The sequence below is a fragment of the Macaca fascicularis genome, chromosome 12, assembly GCF_037993035.2.
Source record: "Macaca fascicularis isolate 582-1 chromosome 12, T2T-MFA8v1.1".
NCBI classification, from domain to species: Eukaryota; Metazoa; Chordata; class Mammalia; order Primates; family Cercopithecidae; genus Macaca; species Macaca fascicularis.
The window spans coordinates 124779725-124798943 of record NC_088386.1 but is presented as its reverse complement, the minus strand read 5'-3'; the positions used below and the strand labels follow the sequence as shown (position 1 = coordinate 124798943).

General features: G+C 36.5%; 2 long non-coding RNA genes across 8 annotated transcripts in view; one reads left to right on the top strand and one right to left on the bottom strand.

The window, feature by feature from the left end:
• The window catches only part of LOC123567975 (uncharacterized), a 184780-nt gene that overhangs the window by 59547 nt on the left and 106014 nt on the right, over positions 1–19219 (bottom strand). The window lies entirely within an intron of this gene.
• The window catches only part of LOC141408231 (uncharacterized), a 45190-nt gene continuing 42409 nt past the window's right edge, over positions 16439–19219 (top strand). Inside the window, exon 1 of the long non-coding RNA XR_012421544.1 lies at positions 16439–17436. This is a non-coding gene — a long non-coding RNA (uncharacterized lncRNA). The remainder of the gene's footprint in view (positions 17437–19219) is intronic.

Sequence of the window (19219 nt, the reverse complement as noted above, 5' to 3'; positions counted from 1 at the left end):
AGTGGTAAGAAAGAAAAAGAAGAATCTCTTGTACTTTGATTGTGAACTGGGCAGCATAAATGGATGAAGATGAATTCTGACTGGGTTTGTAAGAAACTGAAGTTCTAAGGGTAAAGTTAGATGGCTATCGTCTCTGAAAACTTTAGGTAAAGAACCTCCTTTTTTTGAGCTTGGGTATCCTGAACAACTTAATTAAACCTGAAACTGCAAAGATAAAAATATGTTGTCATCATAGATCAACTAAATCCGTCAGAAAAAATACAAAATAAACAAAAAATGGAAGAAAATGTCTGGCCTGATCAAATACACTGGAAAAAAAAAAAAAGAGCTGAAGTAAAATGATTTTTCTTCAAAGAATGGGCTCTCGTTTTCTCCCTCTGGGGACACAATTGCCCTTTGAACAAAATAATCATTTGGGCATTCACCTCACGAGTCTCTTCTAGCACCGAATATTATTCCCTTATGCTCCTGTAAAGCATTTCTCCCTGTCCTATTCAGTTTCTTCCCTGGGATAAGGAAGACATTGTAAGAGAATTCTGCAAGTATCTATTTCATCTATAATATCAAAGCAGGGAATCCTTGGCAACAGGAAACACCCTGCTGAGATTGAATAATAAAGTTGCAAATTATAGGTTTGGATGCTAGGCTTTGACTCTCAGCCTTTGTCAGTCCCCACCTTTATCGAAGGTGGCAGCTGGGGATCATGTAACAATTTAACTGGATGTGAGAGGGCTGGAAAGAGCAGTGAAAGGCCAGAGGAGGGAAAGGTGTACCATCAAGAGGACACATAGAGGAGAGAAGGTATAACACTGCGAGGCAGCACACAGGGGAGAAGGGTGTGCCAACAAAAGGTGACAAAAAGGGGAAAGGATGTATCATTAAGAGGCAACATGGAGAGGAGAAGGTTTACAATCAAGAGGCAACACAGAGGAAAGAAGGTGTGACATCAAGAGACAACATAAAGGGGAGAAGAGGCAATATAGAGGGGAAGAAGGTATGTCATAAAGAGGCAACATGGAGGGGAGAATTTGTGCCATCAAGATAAAACATGGTGGGGAGAGGATGTGACAATCAAGAAGCAGCACAGAGGGGAGAGTGTGTGCCATCAAGACTCAACACAGAGGAGAAAAGGTGGACCACCAAGAGGCAACATGGAGGGGAGAAGGGTGTGCCATCAGGAGACAACATGGAAAGGAGATGGTGTAACATTAAGAAGCAACATTAATAAAAAAAGAAAAGTGTACCATCAAGAAGCAACAGAGAAGGAAGAAGTGTATACCTTAAAGAGGCAACATAAAGACAAAAGGGTGTGTCAACAAGAGACTACAGAAAAGAAAAGGGTGTACCATCAAGAGGCAACATGAAGGGGAGAACCGTGTGCCAACAAGAGGCAACATGGAGGGGAGAGAGTAGATTCTCACGAGGTAATTAGGAAGGGAGAAGTGTGTGCCATTAACAGGCAACATGGAGGTGAGGGTGGGTACTATCCAGAGGCAACATGGAGGACAGAAGTGTGTACCATGAGAAGCAACTTGGAGGAGAGCAGGTGTACCACAAGAGACAAGATGAAAGGGAGAAGTTTGTACCATCAAGAGGAAACATGGACAAAGGAGAGCATACCATCAGAAGGCAACATGGAAAAGAGTGACTGTACCATCATAAGGAACATGGATGGGAGAAGATGCACCATCAAGAGGCAAGATAGAAGGGAAAAGGATCTACCATTGAGAGACAGCATGGAGGGGAGATTTTGTATCATCAAGAGACAGCATGGAGCAGAGCTGATGTGCCATCAAGAGGCATAATGGAGGGGAGAAGGATGTGCCATCAAGAGGCAACATAGAAGGGAGAAGGCTGTATCATCAATAGGCACCATAGAAGGCAGAAGAGGGTACCATCAAGAGGCAACACCAAGAGTAGAAGGGTGTTCCATCGACATGAAGGGTAAAAGGTGTAACATTAAGAGACAACAGATCAGGGAGAGTGTGTACCATCAAGAGGCAATGTGGAGGGGAGAAGAATGTAACATCAAAAGGTAACATGGAGAACAGAAGGGTGTACCATCAAGAGCTAACATGAAGAAGAGAAAAGTGTACTATCAAGGGGCAACAGGGAGATGACAGAATGGCATAAAGAGGCAATAGGCAAGGAAGAGGGTACACCATCAAGAGAAGACATGAAGAAGAAAAGGGTGTGCCACCAAGAGACAACAGGGAGGGGATAGTGTGTGCCATTAAGAGGCAACACAAAGTGTGTGGAGGGATGTTATGGCATCAGTAGGCAACATGGAGGGGAAAGGTATGTACCATCAAGAGGCAACATGGGGAGAGAAGTTGTGCCATCAAGTGGCAACACAGATGGAAAAGGTGTACCATCAAGAGGCAACACGGAGGAGATAGGGTGTATCATTAAGAAGAACATGGAGAGAGGAACATGTAACATCAAGATGCAACACAGAGGGAAGAAAGATGTACCATAAAGAGGCAACATGGAGGGGAGAAGAGTGTTCCATTAAGAGACAACTGGACTGGAGAGGGTGTGCCATCCAATGGCAACATAGAAGAAGGGTTTATCATCAACAGGCAAGACAGAGAGGAGAAGGGTGTGCCAGTAAGAGGCAACAAAGCAAAGGGAACATGGCATAAAGAGGCAACTGGCAAGAGAGAGGGTGTACCATCAAGAGGCAACACAGAGAAGAAAAAGGTATACCACCAAGAGACAACAGGGAGGGAACAGTGTGTGCCATGAAGAGGCAACATGGAGTGGGAAATGTTGTGGTATCATTAATAGGAAACATGGTGGGGAGAGGTTACATAATCAAGAGTAAATATGGTGGGGAGAGATTGTGTTATCAAGAGGCAATGAGGAAGGGAAAAGTGTGTACCATTAGGAGGTGTATTCATCCAGTTCTCACACTGCTATAAAGACATATACAAGACTGGGTAATTTATAAAGGAAAGAGTTTTAATTGACTTAGTTCTGCATGGCTGAGGAGGCCTCGGGAAACTTACAATCATGGTGGAGGGCGAGAGAGAAGCAAAAGCCTGTCTTACATGGTGGCAGGCGAGAGAAAGTGGTGAGGAGTAGGGAGATCCCCTTATAAAGCACCATCAGATCTCATGAGAACTCACTCACTATCATGAGAAAAGTATAGGGAAACCGCCCCCATCACCACACAGCTCTTCCCTGTGGCAGAAAAACATCAGCACCATCAGCAGAATTTTCCTAGTGGTCCTAATCCAGTGACCTTGAGGAATAAGTGATTCATTCATTCATTTATTCATCAAATAATGTTTGGACATTATTATTTATCAGACCTGTTGCTAAGTAGTAGGAATTAAAGGATGAATAAGATAATATATATTGTCATAGTCCCTTTCCTTAAAGAGCTCGGTTCCCTGAGGTGATGGACTTGAAAGGAGAGAATAACACTACATGCTGGCAAGCGTTGTTATGGATATGCTATGGGAAATTGAAAGGGAAATGATGAACAGTTGACTTTACCAAGAGAGTCAGGGTGCTGGTGAGAGGCAGGGGACGTTTCAGACAGTGAGCACAGTGTGGGGAAAAACTCTGAACCAAGTAAAATGACGAAATATTGATTAGAAAGAGCTCAGGGTGGTTTTGGAGGTGACTCATCCATTCCTGACATTAAAGATGACATTATGGAGCCTCATCTATAAATGTGTTTTTATATCGCCAACTCTATTGAAGACATATTTTCTTCCAATATTCTCTATCACACAAAGAAACCCTAAAACAAAAAACAAAAGCAAAAACTAGAAACAACCTGTAACAGCTCCTTCTCTTCCCCACATACCCTGTGGCTATCACATGCTGCATTCAATCAGGGCTTACTATGAATCAGGCACAGTGCTAGGTACCCTCATTCATTATTGCATTTATCTTCAGAAAACCTCTGTGGGGTGGTTTCATTGTGATGACTGTCTCACCAATGATGAGAAGATAAGTGTTCAAAGATGCCTAGTTAATAAATGGCACAACTGGCACTCACAACTACCTCTCTTTTATGCTGAAGCCTGTGTTCTAAAATCCATACTTTTCTGCCCCCATTAGGAGGATAAGCCTTTTGTGATGTCTTCCTCTTTCAGTGTATCTTTGTGAAAATGCAAATAGCTTATTATCATACATGAACAATTTCACAGCTGAATGGACAGCCTGAGTGTTGATGCCTGAGGAGAGCAACAGATTCTCTTCTTTTAATAATAAACATGGTGATTATTTGCACCCAGTTTTACCTGGCTAAAATGTGAGAAGGTGATCCACAGTGTAAATATCTTTGCACAGCACATTTCCATTGAGGAGGAAGGGTCTTACTGCCCACCAGTCCTCTTCTCCAACAAGCAGACACAACATGACCATTTTCATCTTATGCTACATGCCCAGTGTTCTTCATTATCTGATAGATATCGTCTATTATTCCGTTATGGAAATATATAGATAGGTAGATGCAGACATGTTTTCTATCATTATATTGTATCTTCTATTAATTGATAGATTTATGTCACAGATTCAAATAGAAATGATTCTCTTATGGGTTATTTTGCAATTCAAAACCTTAAAAAAATTAAGGGTTTGAGGTCAGAAAATTAGTGCAGAAAAAAAGGATCTATTACAAACACACATGCACATGTATGTTCATTGCAGCACTGTTCACAACAGCAAAAACATGGAATCAACCAAAATGTCCATCAATGATAGACTGGATAAAGAAAATGTGGTACATATGCACCGTAGAATACTATATAGCCATAAAAAACAATGAGGTCATGTCCTTTGCAGGGACCTGGATGGAGCTGGGGACCATTATCTTTAGCAAATTAACACAGAAACAGGAAACCAAACACCACATGTTCTCACTTAAAAGTGGGAGCTAAATGATGAGAACACATGGACACAAAGATGGGAACAACATAAACTGGGATATTTTGGAGGGTGGGAGGTGGGAGGAGCGAGAGGATCAGGAGAAACAACTAATGGGTACTAGGCTTAACACTTGGGTGTTGAAATAATCTGTACAACAAACGCTCATGACACGTTTATCCATGTAACAAACCTGCGCTTGTACCCCTGAACTTAAACAAGCTAAAAAAAAAAAAAAAAAAAAAAGAGAGAGAGAGATTTGAGGTGTGTTTCCAGATCTTCAATTAACTCGTTCTGTAACACTAGGTGGTCTTTTTGAACATCCATCTCCAAATCTCTGACATGTGGAAAATGCACAATTTCAAAAATCTTTTCCATCTCCAGAATACTGTAACTCTGAGGATTAAGTGATCTCCATTCCCGTGCTGGGGAAATGTAACTCATAAGCTTTTTTCATATAATAGTTCTAGTCAACCAGCTGTTCACTCCCTTCTTTAAGATTGTCCAGAGTGGAATGAGTTGCTAGTCTCATGCATGCCTGAAAGAATGAGAAACAAGACAAATAAGTTTTGATGAGTAAGAACTGAGATAAATAACCCACAGTCTAAGTGGGTTCTGGAGCAAGTGTTCTGGTGGTCAAGAGGCAGAATGAGGACAATGGGGAAATAATTAGTTTCTGCATTTAATGACTCTGTGTCAGGCTGATCCTGAAGTGTCTATGGAGAAAATTGCAGTGCTTCATTGAATAGCCAGATAGGTGATAACTGGATGTATTTATGCACCTATGGAGATAAAAGAAAATAAAAGGAAAACTCTATTTGAAATAGTTAAGGCTCTCATTTTATGAAAGGGAGGAAAAACAGGTATCCTTAGGTGTCTCAGTCATATCCCAAAGAGAGGGGTATTTCTTATGAGTCAAGGTGGAATTTTCTATGTTTAGACTTTGGGGGGGAAAAGCAATGTATAGATGAGCCTACTTTCTGTCGTGGTAATATATGCTACAAATTGCAAAAGTTAATGGGAGTAGTTTTAGAGAAGTTATAATTGACTTGAGCCAATCAACATAAAGCTCCAGCTTCTACTTCCACTATGTAATTACTTGATAAATTTCAGGCTCCTTGCACAGTTTTAGGGGCCATAAACAAGTATTGAGTGCAGTCTCATTTACAGCAGAGCCCACAAACTGGGTTTATCTCTGCTGCGTAAAAAATGTTAGGCGTGTTTTCTTGATGCATACAAAGGCATAATTTAGCAGCCTGAGAATGCATAAAACTCAAGCTACTGGCAGATGCTTAAGCAATTCACAAATAGTATCACAAATCCTTCATTACACTTCAGCCTTTGTATTAAGACAGGATCTTGTTATTTTGCAATGTTTTTAGAAAGAGATGACCATTTCCAAGTTAAGCTTTAAGGAGTATATTGGTCGATCATTTGGATTGGAGTTCACATTCAGGGAAATGAGAATTACTATGTTACAGACACTAGAGAAAAACAAAATGCATTGGTAAAACTAGCAGATGGCAGATTACCGTAGGTAAATGATTTCACTAGGTTGAATGGACAGCCTGAGTGTCGATGCTTTGTGAGAGCAATACATTCTCTCTTTCCATTTTATAGAAAGCCTTAGTAAACAGACATTTAAAATTGTATATTTGTATATGCCAGATGTAAGTATTTTATCTCTTTCTTCAATATTATTTGAGGTTTACAGCATAGGAAATAACATCAAAATGAATATTATGGAGACAGAAAGTGATAAGGGAAAATGAAAATTCAAATGTGTCAACTTAAGAATGAAAGGAATTAGTGTGATCAATTTCAAGTTGGGCACTGAGATTTTTGGCTGGGCACAAGCATTTACTCACTGTCTACTCTAGACCAAGCTCTGTGTGGACTGTGTCTAGAGGGTGCTGGGGAAAAGGAGATTTACAATGCTGCTAATAGTCTTTTGGCTGAAGCTTTCTTGCGTTGCCTATGTACAAAGAGTCAGCCATTTCACTCTTTATAAGCACTTCCATTACAAAGTGAGTGAGTGTTTACAATAAACCATATACTTCACTAAGCACTAAATATGTGTTATTCTGGAAAGAAGTTTAATTCATTTTCCTCATTAGTTAATACATGACATGGCACAACATTCAAAAGACACAAAGTGGTATGCAGTGAAATTTCTCCCTTGCTACCATGTACCTCAGCTACCCAATTATTTCCTCAAGTACCAGTTTCTTAAGTACACTTTCAGGGATAATTTATGCATATGCGAATATATACAAATATGTGTATTTCATCCTTTAATTAGTAAATTACTGTTTAGTTATTATTGGTGGGATTCTATATACTTATTCCTCACCTTGTCTTTTTCATTTAAATTTACATCCCGAAGAGTGTCCCATATCAGTACCTGGAAAACTGCTTCATTCTCGTTATGGTGCTCATTATTATACGATGGTGAGACAGCACAGTATTGTGGTCAATTCTATGATCTTGGAATGAGATTCCCCTGGATTTTAATACTAATCTTGGCATTTACTATCTGTGTCATCTTGGGCATGTTGTGACTCATAGGTACATGGAATAATAGTACTGTTGTTGGGAAACTGTGTGAGATAATACATGTAAAGCACTCAGAATGCTGTGTGGTATGATCAACCACTATATATGTGTTTGCTGTCTTCATGGTAATTTTTATATTTAATTGATGCAATGAAATTAATTCAACTAGGTTCCCACTATTAGATGTATAAGATTTTCAGCTCCATTGCAATTACTGTATTATAATCAATATCCTTTTGTATCCATTACCACTGGCACTTGCATGTGAATATCTGTGGAATAGAGTTGACTTGGATTTACTCAGGCAAAAATGTACATTTTCAGTTCTAATAAGAAATTTTATACTTCGCACAACCGGGTACCAATGGGTCATAATAATTCACCTCCAGTAACAATATACAAAAGTACCTACTCCTTCAATTGCAGCCAACATACAGTTTTGTTTTATTATCTATTACACACACTTTTATCTTTCAAAACCACTATCTCATTGTAATCTTAATATCCACTTAAAATTTAAAAGGGAGCCTGGCAGAGTTCCATTTCCACTAGTAGCATAGCTCATATCAGACCAAGCTTTCCATAGATAGCAATAATAAACTCTGGGTAAAATAATTATAAATCTGTAAAAGAATGGTTGCTATCTGTATGTCCTGGAGTGTAACAAAAGCAGGAAGAAACTGGAAGTGAGTGGACACTTAGAAGAAAAGAATGACACTGAGTGATTATGCTGTTTTTAATGATTCTTTGACTAAAGCCGTGTCCTAGTTATCACCTCTCAAGGTGGCTAGAACTGGATGGAAATCAAGTCACAGGACAGAGTTGAGGGCCACAACAGCTAAAAGGTGAGGAGAAAAACCCTGGAAAGCAGAGATTCAAAATTGGAAAGCCCTAAATTCTGGATATAAGTTATTCTTACGTCTTTGAATATAAGAATGTACCTTTGCATTACACAATCGTGGGGAAGACTCCGAGCAGATCAATTAAGGCTAAAAGAAGTGAAAAAGAGTTTTGACTGAAGTCCAACACAAGGAAATCAGAGTGTGGAATTTGAGTTCAAACAAGTTAACTTCCTACTTGTCCACAAAGTTAGCTCTGTTAAGAGGAACACAACAGAATTCATAGTCTCTATAATCTTTACTTTAAAATGTATATGAGTGAATGCAAAATTACTAGACATATGAAGAAAAAGGAAAGTGTGACACATATGAAGAGGAAATCAACTGAGATCAACTCCGGGATGATCCAGATATTGAAATAAGCAGATAAGATTGTAAAGCAGCTGTTATAATGATGTTCAAGGACCTATAAGAAAATATATTCATAATAGATAAACAAATGGAATCAGGAAAATTGAAACTATGTGGTCATAAAGTACTTACATTCTACTTGAAGAGTTGTGGTATTAACTCTAAGTAGATTGTGAAAAGTTAAGACAGAGTACTGCAATCTCCCAATTAACTACCAAAAATAAGCAAAAAATCTAATTGAGACATTAAAACAGAATTTTAACAGATAATTAACCCAAAAGAAGGATAAAAAGAGACAGAAGAACAAAAAAGGACATATAGGATAAACAGAAAATGAATAACAAAATGGCAAACCTTTATTCAATGATAATTAACATTATATGGAGATGAACTTCATACTCCAATTAGGAGGCAGTTTATCAGACTAAATTAAAAAAAAAAAAAAAAAAAAAAAAAAAAAACAACAAGATGCCGGTATATGTGATCCAGAAGAAATACACTTTATCATGACACAGATAGACTTACTTTAAATAGGGAGAGAAAAAAAAATCCTCAAAATACTTACAAGAAAGCTGGAGTATCTATATTAATGTTAGATAAAGCAGACTTACTGATAGTTTTATTAAAACCAAGAAGGATCATTTTATCCTAATAAATGGTAGATCCTTAGTAATACATAGCAATCATGAATGTGTGTGTCTAACAATAGAGTTTCAACATTTATGAAGTATATATTGACAGAATTTAAATGAAATAATCTCTGTGTATCTTTGTATAAATCTGCTGCCATAGTTGAAGCTTTTAACAACTCTCTCCTAGTCATTGATGAAACAGCCAGGTAAAACATTAGTAAGAGCATAAGCCATCTTAAAAACCCTGTAAATCAACTTGAAGTAAGTAGAAGAAAGAAAATAATAAAGACAAGAGCAATAATTAATGAAATAAAAAAGTGAGGTTGAGCATCTTTTCAATATGTGTAAGAGTCATTTGCACTTTGTTTTTAATGCTAACCACCAAAATAACCACCAAAATTGTTTGACTACCAAAAATAAGCAAAAATCTAATAGAGACATTAAAACAGAATTTTAAGAGGTATCCAACCCAAAAGAAGGCTAAAAACAGACAGAAGAACATAAAAGGGTATATGGGATAAACAGAAAATGAATAACAAAATGACATACCTTTATTCAATCATAGTCATTTGAGTTGTTTATTGATTTGTAATGATGTGCTCTAAACATTAAAGACTGTGGTTTATGTGCTTTTAAAAATATTTTAAAATATTTGCCTCTGTTTATGATTATTTTTGTTCATGCCTACATTATGGAGTTTATATAGTCAAAATAATTAGCCTCTCCACAAATGGTTTCCAAATTTTGTGATTGATTGAGAAAGGCCTTTTCTGCACTGTATATACATTCGTGATTCTATGGCTTTACTTGTTAGAATTAAATTTTTTACCCATTTGACTTTTATTGGAGAGGGATATAGTGATTTAGTATTTGTTTTCTTAGACGGCTACCTGATTGCCTCATTACCATTTATTGAATAATCCAGATCCAGATTTTATTTTAGGATATTCATAATAATGTGACTATCAATGATATGAATATCCTAAAATAAAATCCCTGATGTATTTGGGTCTATTTATATACTTTTCTTTGATCTATCTATCCATGCACAGTAAGACACTATAGTAATTAATTAGCCTTTATAACAGGACTGGTATCAACTCATTACCCTCTTCTTTCAGGTGTTGATTCCTCTTGCTTGTGATTTTTCTCTATTAACTTCAGAATCAGCTGGATTGTTTTTTAAAATCCCCACTCTATTTGGAAGGTTATAACTTTGTCGAGTAACTTAGGAAAAAATTATGGAACAATGTCATTGAGTTTTAGCTACGATTATGGTGTATTTTCAACTGCTTTTCAGTCTTTTGGGTACCTCACTAATCCTTTCAAGTTTTTCTTAATATGGATTTTGCACATTTCTGATAAAATTTGGCTTTGCTAATTTATATTATCTTTTGTAGCTTTCTTCTATTAAACTACCTGATTCTTATTACATATATCTGTAAGTTCAGATACTGATATGGTTTGGATCTGTACTCCCACCCAAATCTCATGTAAAATTGTAAACCCAACATTGGGGGATTACAACATTGGGGGCCAGGTGGGAGGGGAATGGATCAAGGGAGTGGATCTTTCATGAATACTTAGCAGCATCCCTTTGGTACTCTTCTCCCTGATAGAGTTCTAATGAGATCTGGTTGTTTAAAATATACGGGCGCGGTGGCTCACGCCTGTAATCCCACTACTTTGGGAGGCCAAGGTGGGAGGATCACCTGAGGTCGGGAGTTCAAGACCAGCCTGACCAACATGGAGAAACCCCATCTTTACAAAAATACAAAATAAGCCGGGCTAGGTGGCACACGCCTGTAATCCCAGCTACTCAGGGGGCTGAGGCTGGAGAATTGCTTGAACCCAGGAGGTGGAGGTTGCAGTGAGCCGAGATGACATGATTGCACTCCAGCCTAGGCAACAGGAGTGAAACTTGGTCTTAAAAAAAAAAAAAAAAAAAAAAAAAAAAGGAAAGAAAGAAAAACATACATAACCCCTTCTTCCTTTTCTGGGCATACAAGACGTGCCTGCCTCCCTTCAGCTTCTGCCATGATCGGAAGTTTCCTGAGGCCTCCCCAGAAGCACAAGCTGCTATGCTTCCTGTACAGCCTATAGGACGTGAGCCAATTAAACCTCTATTCTTTATAAATTTCCTAGTCTCAGGTATTTCTTTATAGCAATGTGAGAATGGGCTAATACAGATAGAGATACATAGATACAGAAATAGAAAGTACCAGGGCATGTTACTGATTCCTTTTATTATTTGTAATTGTTTCTTAATGGAGTCTCTTGAGTTTTCTGGGTTAACCAATAATATCATCTGCACATAATGATACATGTATTTCCATCCTTTACTATTTTCATACCTCATTTATTTTTCTTTTGATAATGGACATTTTATTTTATTTATTTATTTATTTATTTTTTCATTTCCTCACTTCTTTTTTTTTATTATTATTATTATACTTTAAGTTCTAGGGTACATGTGCATAACGTGCAGGTTTATTACATATGTATACTTGTGCCATGTTGCTGTGCTGCACCCATCAACTCGTCAGCACCCATCAACTCGTCATTTACATCAGGTATAACTCCCAATGCAATCCCTCCCCCCTCCCCTCTCCCCATGATAGGCCCCGGTGTGTGATGTTCCCCTTCCCGAGTCCACGTGATCTCATTGTTCAGTTCCCACCTATGAGTGAGAACATGCGGTGTTTGGTTTTCTGTTCTTGTGATAGTTTGCTAAGAATGATGGTTTCCAGCTGCATCCATGTCCCTACAAAGGACACAAACTCATCCTTTTTGATGGCTGCATAGTATTCCATGGTGTATATGTGCCACATTTTCTTAATCCAGTCTGTCACTGATGGACATTTGGGTTGATTCCAAGTCTTTGCTATTGTGAATAGTGCCGCAATAAACATACATGTGCATGTGTCTATTTTTAAAAAATAAATATTTCATTGCTTCCTATTTAGCAAAATTCTGGGCCAGTTTGATAAAGACATATTAAAGATTTATATTTCTATTACTATGTTTTAAATAATTTTTTCATAAATAATGGATGCTAAAATTTTCACTATTGAACCATTAATATGCTGAATTATGCTAATAGATTTCTAACATTGAGCCATACTTACATTACTGAATAAAGACCACCAGGTTATCATGTATTATTCTCTTAAAGTGCTGCTGAATTTTGATTACTAATTCTGTTGTGGATTTTTGTGTAGATTTTCATAAGAAAGAACTAGCATTATTGTGATGCTTTATTTCATTATCAATGTTACATTATATTTATAAAAATACTTTTTAAACTGTTCCCCCTTATATTCTAGAACAGAGGTTGACAAACTGCTGCCTGCTGCCAAAATAAAACAAATAATTTTATTTATTTTGTAAATAAAATTTTATTTACAAAAACTTTAATTTTTGTAAGTTACAAAAAAACTTTATTTTTTGTAAATTATTAAATTATTAAATAATAAAACTTTATTTTTGTAAATAAAATTTTACTGGAACACAACACAGCATGTCCATTCATTTGTATACTGTCTATGGCTGGTTTCATTGCATGGACACAGAGTTGAGCAGATTCAGTAGAGACCGGGTAGCCCACAAAGCCCTTTAGAGAAAAGGTTTGCAGACTCCCACTCCGGAATAATTTAAGTAGCACTGAAATTGTTGGTTAATTAAGGTTCGGTAAGATTCCATGTGAAACAATCTCAGGCTCATTATTAATTCCCCATGTAGCCTTTTCTTTCTGTTCATGAGTTTATTGCAAACATTATTTCTACAATTTCATATTCATTGAGTTCTCTTTGTGATCTAATATATTCTGAATGTTCCAGGGGTCTTTGAAAAAATATGTGTATTTTCTATTTGTGAAGTATAGTTTTTATGTGCATATTAGCTTGATTTATATTATTAACTTGTTAATTAAATCTCCTTTATCTTTACTTATGTTTCTCCACTGATAATCTTTCACAGAAAAGAAGAGACAAAATATAACCTGTCAGTTTTCTTTGTATTTTCTTTCAACTTTATTTTTAAGTATTGGTTATATATTATTTGGTTGATATATGTTGTATAGTCTTTGGGCAATAAAGTGTTGGCATTTTATTTATTAATTCCCTTTATCCTAAATTCAGTCTTGTCTGATATGAAAGTTACTTCTCTGCTTTCATTGGTCTTGTATTTTCAGGAGTTATTTTGAATGCTCTTTTATTTTCAATTTTTTTGTTGTAATTTTGTTTCAGTATGCTTCCCACATATGACAAAATGTTGAATATAACATTGATTAATTGATTCTTGAATATAAAATAGTTTTACCTTGTGATTCAATAAGATGTTTTATTTATTTAAATATGTGATTTTAATTAGTTGACAATTATGATATGAGAGTTTAGTTGTAGAAGCGTATTTTATTCTATGCTTTCTGTTCTGATTGCATTTGGTGTTCTTGTGTCAGTCTTTTTCTAGCGTGTATAATATTTGATTTGGTTTGTGGGCATGTATTCCTTCCAATAATTTGGAGAGCTTGACATTTTACATTAGCAATAATTTTCTTAATTCTACCATTAGATAATAAGTCATCTTTTATTATAATATATCATTAAAATAATTATATTTCTGATTCTTCCCCAGTCTTTCAGCCAATTGATTTTAATAATTACTATTATTTACCTTAGTGATTACTTTTATACTTTTAGTTAGAGTTACAACATTAGTTTATCAATTTAATATCATGTCATTTCCCTATCACAATAGAAGGTGTAGAAATTAGCAATGTATTTTCCTTTATTTTTAATTTTTTCAGTTATCTTATTTGTATATTACTAAAGTAGATATTTGTATTCTGTTACTAAACCTCTGGGTGCACATATGTTCATTTATTGTTTAACAAGTATCAGGCACTGTTCTAAGTCCTCATAAAATTTCTGTGAAGTGGGTATTATTATTATCCCACTATACAATTCACAGAAATTTTATAAGGACTTAGAACACTGCCTGACACTTATTAAACACTGACTAAATATTAGCTTTTTGTTGTTATTTTATCATTAATCACATTCCTTACATTTATTTTAGTCTTATTCATAGTGCTAAATGAGTTCAATGGCATTTCTTTTATCTTTAGGTTGGATAAAGGAAGTTCTTTAGTTTCTTTATGAAGGACTCATAGAAATCATAATTCTTGATTTGTTGCATATCTAAAACATCTTAGTCGTTGCTTTTATACTTGAGTGGTGCCTTCGATAGACATAAGCTTCCTTAAGGACTCTGTGAATGCTGTTTACTGCCTTGTCTGATTTAATGTTGCTGAGAGGAAATTTTAAGTCAGTGTGATATTTTTCATCTGAGAGGTAACTTGATCCACTTAGCCTTTATGCTCCACAAAATGTGAATTTGTTACACATATTTAAAGTCTAATTGATGTATGTTTTTAAGTCAATTGGAACGTTTTCTCAAATTTTATCTTTCTTGAATATATTTGGTTTTATTATTTTGGTCCTCTCTGTTAAGGATACCAATTAACTCTCTGTCAGATTATCTTTACATTACTTTTACAATTATCATTTTTCTCTTTACTTTTGACTTTCTTCATTTTGATTTCATTTTGCTTATTGCTTTTCATAATCCATGCTATCAAGTTATTCATCAAATGTTTAGCAGTGTTTATTTTCTTCTGTTGCTTTCAATGACAGAAAAACATCTCAGAAAAACTGAGATGGCTTTCTGTTTCATATGTCTGCTTTAAGCTCTTGTTTTAAGACAGCATTTAGTTCAGGACTTTTATTTATTAAGTTTTTGTAGGTTGGGGTGATATCTTTATAACAATTTTAATTAGTTCTATTTTTACATTATTTAGAATTTCCTATTTGTCACTTTCCACTCTTTTATACCCTTGGTTGAGGGCATGTAATATCTTCTGTTTAGGTGAGGGTAGTTTTCTGATCATTGCACATATCTGAATAAGTTAAATTCCTTCTAGACTTACTATTTTTAGGAGACTGTGGCAATGAAGGCCATGCTTTAGGCTGGCAGAAATTCTCTTTATGACAGACATCTGGTTGTATGTGACAGTGATTATCTTAGCACTATTTTTCCCAATCAAACTGGTAGCAACAGCATTGCTCATAATGCAGAGCATGTCTCCTCCTACTTCCTCATTGGCAGACTGCACCCTGCAAGCATGGTGTATGTGCAATGTTTCTTACTGTAGCCCCACCTTTCTTTCATCATTGTTGTATCATAAAGTGTTTGAGGCAGCTTCGCTACAACCCTGCTCTCCTTCCATTCAGAGTGGAGACTTGTTGGTTTTGCCTTGTGAGCTGTCTCCAAATGTGCATCTGATGCCCTCTTGGCTTCTTCCTGCAACGCTGTGTGACCTTTACTTCATCTGACTGCCTTTCTCTCATTTTGTTATTCTACATAAAAGATGTTTCTTGTTGTCTTAGGACTTGAGTCTATGTACTGATTTTGTTCTCTTGGACATCCGGTCAATGCCATCTTCACCACCATGGTAAAATCACAAGAGTAATATTTTTGTTGTTACTCATCAGTAATTCTGGAAACCAGTTTTGATGTTGGCAAGTGACACTTTTGAAAGCAATATTTCCTTTTTTTCTGTAGTATGAGCAGCCAAGTCCCATCAGTTTCCCTAGTCACGTAATACATGGAATAAAATAATTGTCTCATTAATCATTAAACAATCAGCTCTAGTTCCATATTCTGTTTCTTCCTGTCACTGGGCCTCCGCCAGAGGAGACACCACCTCCTCTGTCCTTTTCCTTACTGAACCAGCTATTTATATTCTACATGCAATATTTATAAGATAAAATGTCAGTGGATCTTGATCTAGCTCATCCTTTAAGGAAATGTGACCAAAGACTGGACAAATAGCTTCTCAGGCCCAATCATGCCTGGAGGTCAGCCTTGTCTGGGATGCACGTCCACCCTCCTCCTTCTCCAGAGCTTCCTAGCTCTCATAGCTCAGCAAACATCCTATCTTTTTATAAAGACTTCTCTAACTTCCAAGCACGTAGAGCACTCCCTCTTTTCTGAATTCCTGCATTCCTTCTTCCTGTCCTTCTTTATGGTGGTATGTTGTCGGGGTTAAAAACATGTCTCTGGAGATAGACGGCTTTCATAGGAGCCTCAGTTCTGTGAGACACCAACTGGATAACCTTTATGGCTCAGCTTCTCTCAGTGCTTCAATGTCCTAACCTAGATAGAGGACACTTATGCCTAATTTTTCTTATTTTTAACAAGGGTAACACTAGTATAATTTACTTCATAGTGCTTTAAAATTACATTTTAGATAATATATTTCAATTAACTTTATAAAATAGCATATTTAAATTAATTTTAAATGATTGAATTAATTTAAATATATTGACAAATGATGCTAGAACATTATAAGCATTATATGTGTTTACTATCATTCACAAATACATATAATTCAATAAGGATGCATTTGGTACTTAATATACACTAAATATTTTGCTATGTGCTTCAGCCACTGCTTTGTCTTGGGATGAGAGGAGGTGCCAATTTTTTTTTTTTTGGATAAATTGAACCATGTATTTTTTAACGTTTTTAAGGTACTTTTTTATACAAAATCTGGACATATATAAGGAGTTCAATTTTATTTGTATTGGCAGATGAATACTCCATAAACAGTCACCATGATCAACATGATAAATATTCCCATCACCCTAAAACATTTCCTTGAGTCCTTTTGCCATCTGTCCTTTTCTCCATTCATGTCTCCCTGCAATGACTTATATGCTTTCTGTCCTTATGGATTAGTTTGCATTTTCTAGAAACTATATAAATTTGCATTTTCTAGAAACTATATAAATAGAGTTATGCAGTTCATTTTTGTGTCTGTTTTTTTATTTTCACAACAACTAGGAGATCCATCAAAATTGCTGTGCGCACCAATAGTTTGTCCTTATTACTTATTAATATCCAATTGTTTGGTTTTACCACAGTTTGCTTGTCCAGTGAATTGCTGATGAACATTGGATCATTTTCAGTGTTTGGATATTACTGATTTAGCTATTAATGAGATTCCGTGTACAAGACATTTCTACTGGAGTGAAACCCCTGGTCATATGGTAAGTATATATTTAACTTTTTATGAAATAGCCTGTCTTTTGCCTCCCCAATGTTCTTGTGCCCATATGCCTCTTCCTCATATAGCTTATAATTGCAAATACATTTTGAATGGAATTCCAGGTATAAGAAAAAGCATGTTTCCATGGAGCACAATTACAAAAATAGTTTGCAGTTTCTCAATATGTCAGGTTAAAATTCAAGTAAATGATGATAAACTCTCTAAGTGCCAGTGACCTGTCTCTATTCATCCACAATTAGAGCCTACCTCCTTTAGGTAGTGTCTGGAACAAGAGAAGCTCATTGTTATAGACTGAATGTTTGCGTCTCCCCAAAATTCATATGTTGAAGTCCTAACCCCCAATGTGAGGATTTAGGAGGTGAGAGCCTCGGGAGGTAACTGGGTCATAAGAGTGGAGCCCTTTTAATTAAACTAGATTCATGCCCTTTGAAGGAATTCTATGAGGAGACCCCAGAGATCTCTCTTGCTCTCTTTCCACCATCTGAGGACACAGTGAGAATCAATCAGTCTGCAACACCAAGAGAGCCCTCCAGAATCCCACCAATGCTGGCACCCTGATCCCTAACTTTTAGCTTCCAGAACTGTGGGAAATTAATGTCTGTTCTTTTGTTTGTTTGGTTGGTTGGTTTTGTTCTGTTTTTAAGACAGAGTCTTGCTCTGTCACCCAGGCTGGAGTGCGGTGGCATGATCTAAGCTTACTGCAACCTCTGCATCCTGGATTCAAGCTCTTCTCCTGCCTCAGACTCCTGAGTAGCTGGGATTACAGGTGCACGCCCCCATGCCTGGCTAATTATTGTATTTTTAGAAGAGACAGGGTTTGACCATGTTGGCCAGGCTGGTCTCAAACTCCTGATCTCAAGTGATCCACCCGCCTCAGCCTCCCAAAGTGCTGGGATTACAGGCATAAGCCACCTCACCCAGCCCTGTTCTTTATAAGCCACTCAGTCTATGATACTTTGTCATCACATCCTGAACTAAGACATTCACTGTAAGCAGTTTTTGAATGAATGTTTGAATAAATGGATGTTTGAATGTTTAAATTAATATTTCTTTTGAAATCAACCTGTGTTACCATGAAATTTTTCAATAAATAAATAGACCTGAAACGTTTAAAAAAGAAATTTAATAATGATGTATTTGTATGTCTCGTCTCAGAAGATGGCAGTGGCCTAAGTAAATGTGGTTCTTATTTGATTTGCCATAGTTTTGTGTTGTGTTTGATTTTTTGGGTTCTATGCACATGTTTCTCAAACTCCACAACTCGAATATAATTTTCTTATTTTTTTCCACCATGCACTAAATATAAAACCACGAATGTTGTAGGTCTATGTTGTACATTTGCCAATCAATTGACTGATATTATCTATGACTGGCAGGACTATTTGACATTCATTTACTCAACACTTATTTACTGAGTGTTTACTATATTCCAGGTACCATTTTAGGGAATGTAGAATATCAGTGAACAATTCAGACAAAAACTTCTGCCTTTAGGGAGTTTAAACTTTATTTGAGGGCAGCAGGCAGTAAATCAAACATCGAGTATGTGACTGGACAACAAGGGTGATGGTGAAAAATAAAATAGGAGCCCACGGTTATCAGGAAGCAAGTCACCTAGATACTGGAAGAACGCTGCAGAGAAGCAGCATGTGCAAAGGGGTTGAGGTGGGAGACTCTCTGGTAGGCAGAATATTGAGTAAACCAAGGAGACCAGTGTGACTGAGGTCGAATGAGGGGCAAGGTAGTAGGAGTTGAGGTCAGCA